Source organism: Diabrotica undecimpunctata, chromosome 3, assembly GCF_040954645.1.
Source record: "Diabrotica undecimpunctata isolate CICGRU chromosome 3, icDiaUnde3, whole genome shotgun sequence".
Classification (NCBI taxonomy): domain Eukaryota; kingdom Metazoa; phylum Arthropoda; class Insecta; order Coleoptera; family Chrysomelidae; genus Diabrotica; species Diabrotica undecimpunctata.
Window position 1 is genome coordinate 126147272 of NC_092805.1, and position 19054 is coordinate 126166325.

Genomic DNA, 19054 nt, shown 5'->3' on the forward strand with positions numbered 1-19054 from the left:
TTTTTCCGCTGAACCATGTGCTATAAATAAAGCCCCTGAGTGGTGTTGTGAGAACCAGTGGAACAAAATTGTCGTGTGCACTGATTCATTCTAAGAATTGCAAGGCAAATCAGACGTTGATAAAGATGTAATTAGAGAAATGGGGCATCTAAAATTGTATTCCACAACATATCTCCCCAACTAAGCAAAAATCCTTGGCGAATTGGTTTCTAGTACTCATAAAGAGTATACCGAAATAGAAGGCGTTACTGACGTTGTAAAATTCATTAAGGTAGCACGCCTCAGATGGATAGGTCATGTAATCAGACGAGAAGAAGATGCCATAGTCAAAAAAGTTTTTGACCGAAGAGGGCCGATCGGACAACGAAGAAGAGGAAGACCGAGACTTAGGTACCAAGACAACCTAGAAAATGATTTGAAGTCTATCGGAATTAGAGCATGGAGAAGAGTTGCCAGAGACAGGGGCGAATAAAGGATTGTTCTGAAGAAGGCTTTGGCTCATAAAGAGCTGTAACGCCACTGATGATGATGAAATAGAAGGCACAGATTAAAGCAAAAATCTGAATTTGGTTTCGACAATTAGAAATCTTCGGATTTCGAGTTTCGAGATTTATTAACAGATGTCGCTATTACGTCCATATCAAAGCAATTTTAGCGTTACTTCTCTTACGACAGGAAAGATTGCTTTCAAGTTCAGAGCATCTGTAAATAGCCGCTCCGAAGATTCCTTTTAGGATGAAATACGTATAAGTGGATATACTTTCCTTTTCTTTCGGTATACTTTTTATGAGTACTAGAAACCAATTCGCCAAGGATTTTTGTTTAGTTGAGGAGATATGTTGTGGAATGCAATTTTAGATTCCCCATTTCTCTAATTACATCTTTATCAACGTTTGTTTTGAATTGCAATTCTTAGAAGGCACAGATTAAAGCAAAAATCTGAATTTGGTTTCGACAATTAGAAATCTTGGGATTTCGAGTTTCGAGATTTATTATCAGATGTCGCTATTGCGTCCATATCGAAGCCATTTTAGCGTTGCTTCTATTACGACAGGAAAGATTGTTTTCACGTTCAGAGCATCTGTAAATAGCCGCTCCGTAGATTCCTTTTAGGATGAAATACGTATAGGCGGATGTTCAGGGGCACTCTACGTGAAATCAAAGCTTAACTTTTTTTTCTTTTATTTCGGTATACTCTTTATGAGTATTTCGCTATTTCGTCCATATCGAGATTTATATCATGGTTTCACCTATCTAACCGTGGTTTATGTCTTGTGTGTTATAATAAAGTCGCTCTGATGAACCCCTGAGCATGAAATGTGTGCTCCGTGTACAATTTTAAACCAAGGCTAAAATACAAAAAAATCTATAACAAACTCAATTTTACTTCAAATAGATAAAATCAACTTGTTTATGTTCAACTATTAAGTACATTATAGTTTGCAAATAAAATAATACATTTCTAAAGAATGTTGCCACTTTTTAATCTATGTGTAATATAATTTAATAAAGCAAATATGAAAATGTTTTTTTAGTGGAATGCTATTTTAAAGTCGATTTTCTTTTTACTTTACGAAGAATAACTTTCCGGGACACCTCTTACTCGGATTTAACGATGTTCGTTCTCATTTGTTCCTGATAATTATTCCTTTTATTAATGTTTCAGATTAAAATACCCTCTTTAATTATTCAAAGGGTCCTAATGGGACAGTTAATAAATTTTTTGAATTATTTATTAAAGAGACAAAACAAGGGAAAGAGAAATTAACAGATTAATTATGCAAGTAACCCTTGAGAAAGAGACAAACTCTTAAAAGAAAAGAGTATTGGATATAAAGAAAAATGTCTTTTGTCTGCCTTATTAACATGGGTCATTGATACTCAAAAAAGGGCGATTAAAAAAATGTATTTAATGATAATATTTATTTGAGTATTTTAAATTAAACTTTATTCGAACATTCAACGTTCATACAAAAAAGATTAAAAGATTAAAAAAAAGAAAATTACTGATAGAGCAGAAATTAATTTACTTTCAGAAATTAAAAATGTCAACTTAGTTTTTCTAAATAACGGCGCGAAAACTATAATTTTTTCGTTAAATAAAAAAACATAAGCCGGTAATAGATATTTCTATTGTATCTCCTTATTTGGCTGCGTTATGCAATTGGCCAAACGAAAAACTACTATAGCAACTTATAATTTTCCTATCGTAGTAGAAATCAATAGTAATAATTATATTTTAAAAACAAATAAAAGTAGATGGAACTTAAAGCAATTTGGTCACTTTTTCCTGAAACTATTATACAAGGTATTGATACTTATATAAAGTAATAAAGGATGTATAGTAATTGATGGAATAACATAAAAAAACAGCAGAATTAACGAAAACACATGCAGTTGAATAGGTACTTTAAATCAAAAAAGCGGTCAATTCAAAATTAAATTAACATTAAAGGAATGAAGAATGTAACTCCGTCCCTGGTAGTTGCTGGGTGAATTAAGTAGCTCGGTAAGGATCAGTGCCGGTCCCAAGCCTAAATAAAGGAGGAGGGTTTGAGTCAGTAAAAGAATCCAGCAGTAAAAAACGTTAGTTTTACCTTAGAGGACGAACGGGGCCAAAGAAGGTCATAGTACTTACTTAAGAGCGTAGGCGCAAAATTTCGGGCCAATGCTTTTTAAATGCATTCTTTTTTTTTCGCATCCTGAGAAAACTAATAATAATTTTTGAAAAATTTTAACGCAGAATGAAAGAATACATTATTGCCGAGGGCCGAAAGTCCCTGAAAACTTCTATAATGTTTATTTTAATAAGTTACAGGGGTGAAAAAAAAAGAGAAACTTTAGTGTGATTTTTAATTTCAAATATCTCATTCAAAAAAACTTTTTGTTTATTCTAAGGGACTTTCGGCCCGCGGTAAGAATGCCAGCTTACATTCTCCGTTTAAATTTTTCAAAAATATTTGTTAGTTTTCTCAAGATTCGAATAAAATGAATGCATTTAAAAAGCATTGGCCCGAAATTTTGCGCGTACGATCTTAATTAAAAATACTAATTTTTTTCAAACTTTGAGCTTTAATTTTCTGTAAATAAAAATTCGTATATATGGAAAACAATGTATTTTTTTGAAACGGTTGATTTTAGAAAAAAATGTTATAGAACTTTTTTGTTTTAAATTGTGTATCGATATACCATACGAAATTAATAAAAAAGAGAAGGTCATTAAACAACACAAGTCTCACAAAATAGGAGGACCAAAGTCGATACAGACAGCTCTCATCCCATACAACATATTGTAGACAAGGCCATAATAGATATCTCAACAATTTATGCTCGAAGATTCAGCAGATTCCGTCTCCTTACAAACAAAAGAGCTGTTTAAAAAAATTGAGATTATAACACACTGTTTTGTACCAAAAAACTCTGCAGTATACAATGCTAACAATTCATTGGTAACAGATATAGTCGAAGAAGTACAGGTTAATTCGTAATTATTTTGAACAACTATATTCGAGCGGTAATGCCTATGAGATGAACATGGATTAAAACGATTATGAAAAAAAAGTAGATATTATGTTAGAAAAAATTAAAGCTGCTATAAACGAAATAGCACAACATAAATCTCTTATCTCTTGGTATAGATGCAATTCCATCTGAAGTGTTAAAAAATATGGGGAACACTGCATTAGAAATTGTACACTATTTATGTCAACTTTATTTGGACAACCCTTAAATGGTCTACTAACTGAAAGACCTCCGCAACTGATTGTTTTGATTGTTTTAAAGCATTTAAAAATTAATATAAATCAATATAAGTCGTGAACAACTTTGTGTCAAATGATCTTATTTTTATACTTTTGTCCCCTACATCATACACATAAATTTATTAAATAAAGAATTTTAATTTTTCTCTTTTTAAAATATTTCCATCTTCAAAATCACCCAACATTTTCTGAAGAACCAATTTAAATGAAAAATTAAAATAAAACCCAGCTTAAATATAAATGCCATAACTTTGTTTTACCTAAAAAATGCACGTAATAATTTGTTTCTTTCACATCTCTTACAAAAACTTGCCGAAATTAGAACATCAATCACAAACTTCCGACAATCGTGTCTGGCCAAAACAAGAAAAATTTAAAATCACTGTCGGCAGGATTTGCGAGATCGCGAAATTGCTGAGAAGCGTTGATGAGATCGGTGGATGGTAGCGACAAGAGCGTCAAGAACGTCGTTCGGCGTCGTCGGACGCCGTCGAAAACACAACTACACGCGAGGATCAACCGACAACCGAAAAACATTTTTTAAAAGAATCAAAGCGCTGGCGCGTTGGTTGTGTCCCCTTTTTAGTCCTGACTTTAGGAATTCTACATAATTTGGTCACTCTTTTATTTGATTGTATTTATGGCAGTGCGTAATTCACTTTTGGACATTATACTTCTGATTGCGATATTTTTTTATAGTTATATGCAAATTAATATTAAAATAAATTACACGTAAATATAATTAACTTATAGCTAACTATTAATTAAAAATACAATTAATATTAATATATATTTAAAAACCAAGTTATTGAAATCTCCACAGACAATGATTATAAAAGTAACTTAATCAAGAAAAATAAATAGATGACAGAAGACATCTTGAAATTGATGGGACAACGTTGATTTATAAAATTGAATAAAACAGAATATACAGTAAATCACCACAACTGTAGGAAGTAGATTATATCTTTCTCTAACGGTAGATAATGTATAATTGGCAACAATGACATTGTTTGGGTATTTCTTTAATTGTATGCTATCTTTAAGTCAGTTTCATAAGCGCACTGGCAATAGTTTCACAAAACAGAGGACATAATTGTTTGTAGTGTTATTAGTGGAAGGCGCTTATAAGTTTACTTTTTGTGAATTGTGAGTAATTTGGTTTAATTCAATTTGGTGATAAATAATAAATATGACTGACATTAGTAATAGTAAACCGTGTATTAAAAAAACGTCACAATTAAACACGCAAACAAAAAACTATGATAGGGCATGTGTCTGAAGGACTTCGAGCCAGATTACAAAATATGAATGTAAGCAATGTAGTTACATTAGGTAGTATTTTGACAAAAGTTTCAGAAGCTAGTATGTACAGATTAATTAAAACAAATAAAATTAGATGCTAGAGGCTATTTGTCGTGCAGTACATTAATTTTATTTTAAAAAGGAATTAACAACTATAAAAAAATGGTTCTTCTCTTCGATCTAATGAAAATATTCCAAAAATATCAACAGTGTTTTGTTACGTACTTTACGTGAAATGAACTTTAGGTATTTAAAGAGATGGAGGAATAGAACCTACCCTTATTGAAAAAGAAAAGATTATTTTATGGCACAGAAAGTATCTGAAACAAATAGCAGAATGTCGAAGAGATAGAAAAAAAACATATTATAAAAATGAAACATGGTTAAATGAAGGACTTACTGTGACAAAAATTTGACAGGATTTAAATTTGAAAAACAAACGACAACCTTTCCTAGACGGTTTATCGACAGGTTTAAAAGCTTCATCTGGAAAGGAAAAACTTCTTATTATTAGCCATATTGGTAGCATTTTAGGATTACCCGGTACAAAAAGACTAAAGATTGCCCTGAAGAAATGGATGCAGATTATTATGAAAAATTGTTTTCAGATATTCTGTTCAAAATCAAGCCATCTGTTATTGATGGATGGATGATTGGATATGTTATTGTTATTGATAAGGCTCCAGATATCTGCCGGTGTATAGAAAAATTACCAACCACTAAATGGAAAAAAGCTGAGATTGAGTATTGGCTTACTAAAAAAATATTAAATGTAATGAACCAAATTTTAAAATCGAGTTACTAAACTTATCACGGTGTCATAAAGATAAATATTTTAAATATGTAATAGATGAAATATCGCGAGAACGAGGCGTAATTGTAGTTTAATAAAATTATATGGACCCAAATACAAGATAAAGTAGCAAGGAACAATGTTTCTTATGTTACTTCCAAATTAAATGATCTCCTGTAAAAAATCCTAATTAAAATCTGCTTAATAGTGCCATCAGAAATGTTACCATAAAGTCGTCGATTTAATGTATCGAGCATGTAGTAAAAAAAGAACAAAATATGTTTAACCTTGATAGCTTCATTAAAATCACGATGGAACCAGTTGTTATGGATCTGACCATGACAAAGATTGTTGTAGAAGTTATTGTAGCAAGATAATTTACTTTTTGCATATTTTATCCATTTCTATTGTATATCTATTTTACATATTGTGCTAAGCAGATCCAATATTATTTATTAATTATTGTAACGTACTGATATAAGATGCTAATAATTAAGTTGCTCGGGTCTGTGCCAGATCTAAAATTCGCTATCTTAATATTTAAAATTTATAGCCATCTTGTTTTAATTTGTTGTGATATATCTTTGTCTTAATATATTTACATATTAAATTTGAGCTTATCATTCTAAGAATATAATATATTATCTGTTTTTCTAATCATTAAAAATTATTTAAATATTTGGCGAAAACGCATAATATCCACCAAATATTAGAGTTTATTCAATAAAACATTTTCGACATTCGAAAATTAAGTTCTTGGTTCGAATAGGCTATAAATAATAATATTCATGTTCTGCAATAACGAGCCAAATGCTCTGGCACCTCAGCACCATCTAGTGGACGATAGAACCATATTGCAGAATAATAAATTTGGTGGTACAGGTTTTCAATTTCGAACCAAGTAATTTTGGTTCTTTGTTGCAGGTATTTGTATCATCCGATAGTTGGTTCTATGTTGTAGATTTATTTCATTAGGTTTCTGATTACCATTGGCAATCAATAATTGTGAAAATGTGACCGTACCAAAATAAATTTCTATGGCAAAGAGTGCAAAAAATTATGAGAAATGTAACGTTGATGCCATCAACTTCCACTGAAGGTTATATTTATATTATTTGCGAGAGGTAAGTGTATTGATTTATATTTTCTTAACTTCTAACCTAAAAAACATTTTTAAAATTGTGTAGAATATTGTATTTTTTAGTTGCTTGTATCTAATAGTATGTTAGTTAACAATTCTTAAAATAATAAGCTCTTTTTGTTTATAATGTTTTAATTCCACTTTGATTTTTTTGTAATATATAAGTTGGTTTCTTATTGCAAAATTATTTTTTAGGTCCAGCCAATGAACGGCGAATAAAAGCAGGTACCAAGTACCAGCAGTAGTTCATGTGCAGAATTAGAAATCAGTAATTTTAATGAACAGGATATATCGATTACTAACGATGTGGGTAATAAAGAAGATTCTGTTAAGGATAAAAATATAAATGAACAGTCTACTTTGAATGCAGAAATATCTTTCTCCGGTTATCCAAGAAAAGGAAGAAAGAGAAAATTTGCACAACAAGACAAAAAAGAAAGAAAAATAAAAACTAACAGCAATATGGAATACTACCCATCAAGAGGAAAACTAGTAAAATCAAGAGATTTTATCAGATACATGTGTTCATGTCCCGCTAAATGCCATGAAAAATTTTCTGTTCAAACCCTTCAACAGTTTTTCGAACACTATTGGCACTTAGCTGACTATAATCTACAAACTACATTTATATCCAAATCCAATAGAGCCTGCACAGAGAAAAAATTTGCAGGCCACAAATTCTGCAGCACGACAATTCTCAAGAAAATACTTTATAAAAAATAAAGTAGTAGTTAGTAGAAATATGTATACCAATACATTGCAAGTGTCAACTAAACGCATAAATACTGCTCTTCAAAAAGTAAGAACTTTGGCTACACTTGATAAGCGAGGAGTCCGCGGTGGGTACAACAAAATGTCAGCAGATGAAAGAAGTATTCTAGTTTACCATATAAACCAGTTTCCACGGTATGTATCTCATTATTGCAGAGCACGTAAAATGGACCAAGAATTTTTTTAAGGAGGAACTACTTTATCAATAATGTATAATCTTTACAAACCAAAAAGTGAAAATCCTGCCAGTTTCTCAATTTTTAAAAGAGTTTTTTTTAATGATTTTAACTTCGGCTAAGAAAGCCAAAAAAAGACACCTGCAATAAATATGATGCCTTTAAAATTAAGATACAGAGTATTAACGATGATGAAAAAGAGGATATTGTTAGACAACGGGAACTGCATTGGAAAGAAGCTGAATCAGGAAGAAAACAAATGAATCTTGACTTAACCAAAGCAATAGAAGATGAACAAATAGAAACTCTGACTTTTGATTTAGAAAAAACGTTGCCTTTACTTCGCATATGTTTAAATATTATATTCTATAAACGACAGTTATGGGTATATAATTGCGGAATTTATGCAGGTAAGCAAAAAAATCCACTTCTCATTTATGGCTCGAATGACAGGCAGGCCGTGGAGCTCAAGAAGTTGGGTCTTGTCTAAGAAAATATATTTTCAGTAATGTTAACGTTAAAGTTGGGCACATTATTCCGTGAAGCGACTCTTGAAGGGGTCAAAACAGGAACATTAAAATAGTACTTCTGTTAAAATGTCTTCTATAAAAGAATCACAGCATTTAAAGACTATCAGGTTGAGATATTTAGTTCCAGATCATACGTTTCTTCCAAATGATAGTGATTTAGGAGATGTGGAATGTACACTTAAAAGGCAACATAATATATTTTTACCGTAGACAAAAACGACCCATTAATGTAAATATGATAACACAAGAAGATTTTTTGAGTACCGCAAAATTCAAAAAACAAATCACCAACAGAAAAAAAGTAAAACCAACGAGGCAATAAGTTGGTTACAAACCAAAGAAATTAAATTGTGTAAAGATAAACCTATAGCATATTTTTTAAAACGACTTATCAAGACACTGACGATTATACAGAAGTAAGCATAAAAAAGGGAACGGGAAGAGAAACTGCAACCGGGTTACAGTTTGCCACGTATTTGGAATCATTGTGGCCTAAAGGAAAGCCAGTTTCGGAAGCAAAACTTAAAGTTATACAAAGTTATCTTTACTTAATACCCTTAATAGTTGTTAATTTGATTATAGCATTAATATCCATAAGTTATAATAAACGTGTTTAATTTTGAGTCGTTTTTAATTATTTTTATACCCAAATAATTTCCTCAAATAAATAAAATATTTTTCTTGATTTTCTCAAACTAAGTTAATGTCAGTTGATTCCTTGTTGCATAACGGAGTCCAATTATCCATTCAAAAATAAGATTACTCATAAATATTGTTTTTTGTAAGAAAAACTTAGTACAAAATATGAAAATGTACTTAATATCAATTACAATGGGAGGTTATTATTACGTTGCATTGAAGACACCTACTAAAAGGATGTTAGACTATATTGAAAATGTATTATAAATCCTTTGACTGAGATGTGGCGGTGGTTTTTTTACAAAATGTCTACTAGTATTATTTCCACTAGTACTGACAAAAATAAAATATAAGAGAGAAGAAAAAAAAATATAAGATGAAATAAAATAAATAAAAGAATGAAAACAAATGCTTAACAAATTGGTAAAAATGGAACCACTTTTTCTTTTCTTTAAGAGACAAAGCAACTCTTAAACCCAAAATACATATATAATCAAATAACAAAAAACATCATCATCATCATCATCATCTTGGTGCTACATCCCTTAGAGGGCCTCGACCTTCTCAAGCTTTCTACGCCATTCTATTCTGTCCCTCGCTTGCATTTTCCAGTTGCCGACTCCGATCTTCTCGGCATCTTGTGTTACCCCGTCCATCCACCTCAGCTTTGGTCTACCCTGTCTTCTCATTCCCACGGGTTGCGCTGTTAGAATATTTTTTATCATGTTTGACTTAGGGGCCCGGGCTACATGTCCTGCCCACTGCAGGCGGTTTCGCTTAATTATAGTGGTAATATCTTTACCACCAAACGTATGCTTGTAGATATTCTGCAGTTCAAAGTTATATCTACGCCTCCATATTCCGTTCTCACAGACTGCTCCGAATATCTTGCGTAGCACCTTTCTTTCAAAAATGGATAGAGCGGATTCATCTGTTTTCGTTAGCGTCCATGCCTCTGATCCATATGTGAGAACGGGGACTATCAGTGTTCTATACAGCCTTATACGAGTTTTTTGAGACAGACGTTTGTTAGCTAAGTACTTTGATAGACCATGATAACACCTGTTTGCAATTATTATTCGCCTTTTTATTTCCTCAGATGTGTTATTATTGGGGTTAACCGATGTCCCTAGATATATGAACTCTTTGACTGCTTCGAAGTTTTGGTCATTGATGATTAAATTTGTGTCAACATTTCCAGCTCTTGTGTTTGTGTTAGTCGCCATAAATTTGGTTTTATTTTGATTTATCTGTAACCCCATTCGTTCTGCTGCTGCTACTAGCTCGGTTAGGATTTCTGCAGTTCTCGTCGTAGTTCTTGTTTTAATGTCCACGTCGTCTGCATATGCTAGAATTTGGACTGATCTATTAAATATTGTTCCCCTGCTATCTAAATTAGCGTCTCGTACAACTTTTTCTAAGGCGACATTAAAAAGCTGACACGCCAGCGCATCTCCCTGCCTTAACCCCCTATGTATTTGAAATGGGGTTGACGAGTCATTTTGAATTTTTACTGCTGATAGCATCTTCGCCATTGTCACTTTTATCAAACATATGAGTTTTTTTGGAATTCCCAACTCATTCATAGCGTTGTAAAGACTTGGTCTTAAGATACTGCCATATGCCGCTTTAAAATCGACAAAAATATGATACATAACAAAAAACAATAACCAAAATACATACATAGCCAAATAACCGATAAGAATTACACGACAAACACCAAAAATACTATATTGTTTCTAAAAGCTATATTTATTATTAGCCGGAATATACATTTAACTGGACATGTATCTTAAAAACAGAAATGTCCAATACAATTTGCTACCTTCTTACATATTTGAGGGATATACTTTTAATGTACAATCTTCATGTTTCCTAAATTTACAGTAACCGAAAAAAACAAATAACTTATTTCATATGAACAATTAAACTAATTTTTCTTTTCTATTTAATTTATATAAATTTTACTGGATTGTAAAATCCCGTCTAATGTTATAGGTGTTTCGCATAAACGATGGTTGTGCTTGCTTATTTGAGACCTGCGATTTTCTTTTTTAGATATTTTTTGAATATGAATTAAAGACGCATTGGTTCAGGTTATTTTGATCTCAAAAACATGATGTCCTTCTCAAAAACGTGGTTTTTGGGGGTTTAAAAATGTTTTTCCCGATTTTTAAATGTCCTAAAGGACTCTGTTAGTTTGTCTTATATATAGCCTATAAAAATATCCTAGGTTCTCAAAAAAACCTAAAAAAATCCACAAGAATACCCTAAAAACCATTTTTTTGTGTTTTTAAAGTCAACGCACCTTACGGAAATATCTGGAAAAAATTATTGAAGTTATACTTCTATACGCGCGCTCCACGTTGGAAATTTGTACGGGAGTGAATCGGTGAAATCATTACATATATAAGATCATGAGTAAGAGAGAGACAGAAGATATATTTTTTCTCTCTTCCTCTCTCGAGAATAAAAATGTTCCTTTTGTATATATATTTAATATTATATATATTATATATATAGTATTATATATATATATATATATATATATATATATATATATAATATTTATTAATATTATTATTTATGTGATATGTTTTGTATTATTTTAAATACTTATGAATATTGCATTTTAATTTGTATTGTATTATAATATTGAATTATGTGGCAGTGTATTGTACTGTATTTTTATATTAATAACAAAATAAGCAATGAATTTTACTGCAGAGTATGTGTAAAAAAATTTGTTTGCATTCAACTCGTTTTATACATATATAAAAATAAAAATATGTATTTTCATTAAAATATTGATCCAATCCTTCATTTACTTACTATACTCCCATTACAGGTCAAATGTTTATATACAGCAAACGATGCACCATATACCTGTATACCTAATTCTTTTTCTCTTTCTGCTCTCTCTTACTTATAGCATTACATATGTAATGATTGTGCAGATTGACTCCCATATAAATTTGTAAAGACGAACGCGTGTATAGAAGTATAAGTTCTACCGGCATGGCAGTCCCACTGGACTGCCACACTCGTTTTTTTTTTACATTATGTACACTCAACATACGGGCCTATAAAAATAATTTAAAAGTAGTAAAAATAGTTTTGTAAAAGCCTCAGCTTTGCGTGAAAATTGTTTCAAATTTTTAAATTAACTGCAACTCACCGAAAAAAAAAATAAAACAAAAGATGATGTTTTTGGGGGTTAGGGGAGATAAAATTGAGAGGAGTATTATTTTTTATTAACGTTATACATAAGCCCAATTGTTAAATGTTCTAAACGATCCAGTCACTTTAAATTATAACTTATAAAAAAACCGATTTAATCAAGTTAAAAGACTATAAACTAGAGAAAATCCCCAAAAAAAATTTCTTGGATTTTTAAGAGGCGCACCAAACGAAAAAATCTAAAAAAAAATAAAAAATATAGTTTTTGAATAAATATTTAAATATTTATTATTTATTATTTAATATAACAGAAGTTATATGCTTTTTCGAAAAAAAATTCCTCACGCACAAGAATGCCAAAAAGTTAATGCCTTTGAGATGTGGTGTTTTCTTTGAGAAGAATGTTTCACATACCTTGGATAGCTCATCGAAGAAATATTTCTATTCTTAACCAACTTTTTTTAAAAATATTGTCCAAAACATGTCTGCAGCGAATTTTACAGTTCTTTACTCACGTGGTTCAGAGAGGGGACGATAATTTCAAGCGATTAATTGTTTCTGGAAACGGTTCTCGGAGAAGATGGCGATCACCAACTAGATGGTCCGATCAAATTTAGTATTCAGCGGGTCACCCCATCATCGGATAAAGATTAATGAAAAAACATTTTTATGAGTATTTGAGAAAATCAAGATCGTCAGTAATGAGGAAGTGACAAGGGAAAGATTCAATATATTTCTTAAAATATCAAATACAGAACACTATTCTTTTAATATTATGGTGTACGTTCCAGCGCAGTTTCTGTTAGTGATATATAGGTATTTTGCTGACATTTTTGACGGGAAACTCTACTAGATACCAGACTCAGTAAAACACAAGTTTATTATAAATAAAGATATTATTTAAAATAAATTACAAAATAAAATTAACTTCTATATAATATTTACAATAAAACATAAATATAAATTCTAGCGAATACGCTGTTGAATACCTGCTTATAATAAATATTGGCGATGTTGATACGGTTGAAACAAAAGAACAAATTGAAAAAATTGCGTCGCTAAAATGAAATTAGGCAGAACACGTCACAAGATTATTAGACAACCGATAGACAAAACGTATTGTCGAGTGAAGACAGACAGACAGAGGGAGACCTATGTCTAGTAGTGGATGTATACAGGTTGATGATGATGATGATGAGAGGTGGTGGAATCGATTACTATGTGATACCGAGAAGGAACCGAAAGCGAACAATTAATACTTGATCGTTGACAGGAAGGATGGTTTGATCTTAGATCAATACTTGAAGACCTGAGTTAGGAGCTTTGCCTTTATAACTTTGCTTATGTTCCATCTTCAGCGTGCTTCGATAGTAGTGATAAGTGATCGGTGGGAGTGAATGCATGTAGAGAGATGGCAAGCTGACGACAAGCGCTGGCGGTGGTGTCATCTTTACATATTACATAAGAAACTTGGATATTATTTATTCTAGCTGGTAAAAAATTATTATGAATTAAGTGATTATAATATTTAAGTTTATTGGACGTTTTTGTTTTTTTCTTTTTTTTTTTTAGATAAATATAAACTGGTCTATTTTTGGGTTAACAAATGGTAAGGATTTGTTAGAAGTCACACACAGCTATTATCATACGAAAAGGATACTTATTTTGCATACATATGTGAAAATTATGCCGAAATTTGAGTTGTGCGTAGCTCTGCACTTCGGATATACAAAATAAAACGCGACATACATTTTTGTATGCTGTCCGGAATACTAAAACCAAAAGGTACTAATTGAATCTTTTTCATACATATTGTAATCTAGTAAAGTGTATTCAAGCTACATTCGTTTTATTTATATTATATTACTTTTGAGGTATACATATATATGCTTAAAAAGATTTCTAGTGGAAACAAATAGACTAGATTAATCTGTATATTTAATTACATATTTAGAACTGCCAAAAGAGTTGACCCCTAAAAATCATACAAACAAGCTAAATTCTGCCAAGAATATTAATTTTGGAATTTCAAAACAGATGCAAAAAAGTTTACTACTTTACCCCCGGGCTTCCCCTTAAAACTCTCCTAGTAAGGGAGTAAAAATGCAAAAAAATCGATCAAAATGTAGCTGTAGACAATTTTAAATGAAAATGTTTATTAGCACTTCTTGTGTAGAATTAACCGTTCTCCCAAAAACAACGCTTGCAGCAACCGTCGATTTTAATTGTCAGTTACGCTCACAAAATCAATGTTCAATAAATATTTTATCAGCTCGACGGTAAAAATTCAATATCTTTTGATCCAAGTGTCATATCGACAAAAATCAAAATGCGTTTTAAAGGTAAAGAGTGCAAATTTCGTATGAAGTTTTTTTGTTATGCCGCAAATAATCTCAGTTTTTATAAAGGTGTTAAATAAATAAACGTTTCTCGTAAGATCAATAAAAGTGATCACTTTCATTAACCAGTCATAGTAAAATTTCCATTTTTAGAGATCATTCTTTAAAACCTATGATATAAATTTAATTTTGATTTGTGGCAACAAATATGAGGCATTTGAAATATGAATAAAAAACGCAAAATTTATTATTTTTCATGACAAATGATGGCACGTCACGTAAAATGCCTTCAAGAAGACGATTTTGGATGTAGTTTATAACAAAAGTATAGTTGTTTAGAAAAACGTACTAGTGTAATTTAAAAAAAAAAGTTTTAAACGTTTTAGATCGTTTGTTATGTGAAAGTTTAAATTTAGCGTTTTTTAAGCATATTTCAGATAACTCCCAAAACTCAAAACTAAAATTTTAAGCTATAGGTTTTGAAGGTTAGGTTGTAGTAATCGAAACTTTATGGTGGCCAGTTATTGAAAGGGATAGATTATATTAATTTCATGTGAATCATAAAATATGGAGAAATCGCGCCACGTTTATTTATTTAACACTTTATAAAATTTGAGTTTATACGCGACAATATACAAAAATTACGTACAAAAGCTGATCTTTTTACCTTTAAAACGCATATTGACTTTTGTCAATACGACACTTGGATCAAAAGATATCAAATTTTTACCGTCGTGCTGAAACAAATTTTACTGAACATTGATTTAGCGCGCGTAACTGACATTCAAAATCGACGGTAGCTTCAAACGTGGTTTGTAAGAGGATAATTTATTATTCACTAAAAGTGCTAATAAACATTTTTGTTTAAAATTATCTCGGCTACATTTTGTATTTAAAACATTTTTTTCTATTGCGTACAGATTCTTGGTAAATCGATTTTTTTGCTTTTTCACCCCCCTACGAGGGGGATTTTAGGGGGAAATCCTGGGGTAAAAGTGGTAAACCTTTTTGCATCTTTTTTGCGATCCCAACATAAAATTTTAATAGGTACAGTGGTATTTTCGTCTTTGACGACTGGAGTAATTGGCTTTTAACTTCCAGTGGTAGTTATATTGTTACCCATTGGCGTCCACCGTTTCTGATGGGTTGTTCGATGGTTATAGGCTCCACCAGGTTGTAAAATTATGCTCGTAAAAAGTTGCTGTTTATATATCGATTCATTATCTCGGTATTAATATATTCTTTCAAAAGTATCGATATCGATAATATTGATATCGATAAGGCTGTAATGTTTAGTCACAGAAGAAGTGTACCAAATCGCGAAATTACAATTGAAAACACCCCAGTAGACTGGACCAACCAGGCTAAATACCTAGCGGTACATCTAGATAAGAAGCTAACGTTCACTGAGCACATCAATCAGCAAATACGCAAAGCCAAAGGAAAAGTAAACTACGATTTAAAACCAAAATCAGGGTTGCGAATAGTATTATCCTGCCAGTCCTAACATATGCATCCGCTGCGTGGAGACACACCTGTAAAACAAACAGGAAAAAGATAGAGACCACTCAAAATCAAATAGTCAGAGATGCCCTTAAGATACCAAGGTACGTACCCTTGAGATATGTATATAGAGACTCAGGACAAACAAAAATCCTACGCACGCTAGACGAGAGAGCATATGAAATTTTCAACGGACTAAGAAACCACCCAAGCAGAATGTAAGAGAGCTGACTAACTACAATGAAAACACAAGGACGGTACACAGAAGACCAAAACAACAGATAGCTCGATATAGGGAGAACCCGAACGAATAAATAAACAATGAGATGGTTGCAATAAGAATGAACAAAGAAATGCAGTCAATCAGAAAACACACCAAAAAAACTCTGGCGAGAGGGTATGCTTTTTTTTTAGGTTTTTAGGTTTTTAGGTAATTATAAGTCCAATATACACCGGGGTGTGTGAGAGCATTATACACTTGGGAATGCATACCCCAATACACGCACACAGATAGGATTAAGGAAAAAAGGAAAGAATTGTTGCCCAGGCATTTTATAGTCCCGAAGCCACAAGGAAGTCCACAAAAAAAAATGTGTTTTCTGATTAAATTACGTAAATTCATATTGATATATTCATACTTTTCATTCAACCGTTTAACGTAAATTTACCTTATAAAGCAAATATAGAAGGGGCCCGTCAGGCCTTCTATATACCGCTCCGCGGACTAGGCCCTTAAGGCAGATCGAATGAAAGATCTACTCGCGAAATCCGAGCACTGAGGTCATGTGCGGCATACATGGGCTTGGTGGCCGGACCCCTCTCGGGTGCTCAGCCGGCGAGGAGAACAAAATTTATTTTGCCAAATCGGCGGCTAAGTGACCGAGCACATACTCTTTTCCGGACATAGAGTCACCAGCTCAGGCTGATGGCTCTATGGTCGGAACACACGCTCTTTTTTCTTTTTTTTAGGGACTCAAGTCCCGACGTAAAGTAGAGTAAAATCAATAGAGTCAGTAAAGTAAATAGGGAGAAAAGCCTAGATGTGGCTACCCCTACAGTTAGGTGGCATAACCACATTCACTAAAAACCGAGGATGTCCTATTACCCAGGGCATCTTAAGTAAATTTCAGATCATAAGCCTCCTCACGTAAGTCACACGATGAGGAGGGGTGGTGGAAAAGCCTGGGGGTCAGATAGGTACCACTTTGACTAGCGAAGTGTGACCGGTTTGATCTTCGGACATGTGGATCCCATTCTTACATTGGTATACACATGTTCCTAGGGGCAGGGTTGATCACTGCTTGTGTGTGTGTATTGATATCGATACGAAAGGAGTATCGCAAATTAAAGATTAATGTAAATGTAATATTGTAACCTATTGCCTATTGGGTATTGGCTATTGATTCAAAATACGAACACCGGTTTTGGACATAAACGGCTTTTTGACCGGTTATAACCGCCAAAAAGACAAAGCTTATGATAATTAGCAAGAAAAGGATAACAGAAGGTCAACTCTACGTTAACCAATCCCTTTTAGAAAGAGTCACTCACTACAACTACCTCGGCACCATAATAAATGAAGAATGGACCGACAACCAGGAGATTAGAGCACGCATCGAAAAAGCTAGATCCACCTTCAATCGGATGAGGGCCTTCTACAAGAGTCACAACCTCTCTCTTGATACAAAAGTTAGAATGCTGCGATGCTACATCTTCTCTGTCTTTTTTATGGCGTTGAATCGTGGACCTTGAACGAAGATATGTGCAGAAAACTGGAAGCATTTGAGATGTTGCTATATCGGAGAATACTAAGCATCCCGTGGACTGACCGAGTCACAAATGAGGAGGTTCTCAGAAGAATGCATAAGAACTGAGAGGTATGACCACCAACAAATCTCGAAAGTTACAATTCTTCGGACATATTATGCGAAATGAATCCAGATATGGTCTTCTTTAAGCTATCCTGCAAGAAAAAATATTTGAAAAACGAGGTCCAAGAATAAGAAGAAAATCTGGGTTAAAGAACCTTAGAATGTGGTTCAATACAACATCTGTGCAGCTTTACACCGCCAGGTTACACTGCCAGAAGTTGTTTCGTTAACCTAAAACCGGTGTTTTGTCAACAACTGCCATCCCTAGTGCGCAGACCACGATAAGAAAACCTATGCTTTCCCTCCTCGGTTACTTTCGGAGTACCACATCCCATTTTATTGATTGTACTTACTGTTTGTGTTTTTTCTTTACCTATTGTTATGACTTTTTGAATTGTGGGCATAAAACGGAGGCATATGAATAGTTAAATGAGAACCAATTTTGGACAACGAATAAATACCAAAGGATGTTGTTATTAAAATCAAAACAATGTGATTGAATGCAGATTTACCAGACCTTTCAAATGAGGTATGACTTGACGTCTAGAGCCATTTTAAAAAATAAGGAGTATCTCCAGTAAGGAAAGGATAAATCTGACGTTTATGATATTAACGCTAAAAATTATCCTCCTTAAGTTAAAAGTTACGTGTTTCGGCATTTCTTTCCAATTTGTCGCATTTCTGAAATATGGAGGGTGGGTCCATTTTAAATGTACAGAATAAATAAATGTGTAAATATATAAACATATAAATTATGTCATTAATTTGTATACAACTTAGGTTAAAACATAAATCATATTTATTTATGTTTTTCTCATATTTATTTATCTTCTTCAATCAAAATTTTAGTAGAGCACTCTTCATATTCACAATAGGCACAAGTGTACACTTCAAATTAAGTAGTCATTTCTATTGTGTCCTTATCGCAGTTTTGTGTGCAACTATTAAATATACAAACTTCTGTCTAATTTAGTAACTTCATTTGCAACATACTACTAACTCCATAATCTCCTAGTGGTTCTTCATTCCCGTAAATCCCCAGCGT

General features: G+C 32.4%; 1 protein-coding gene across 2 annotated transcripts in view; it reads right to left on the bottom strand.

The window, feature by feature from the left end:
• Window positions 1-4241, bottom strand: part of LOC140436163 (uncharacterized) — a 297575-nt gene extending 293334 nt beyond the window's left edge. For both annotated transcript variants that reach the window (XM_072524872.1, XM_072524870.1), the window contains exon 1: window positions 4022-4241. The gene's annotated coding sequence lies outside the window, so the exon portion shown is untranslated. The remainder of the gene's footprint in view (window positions 1-4021) is intronic.
• Window positions 4242-19054: the final 14813 nt, after the last annotated feature.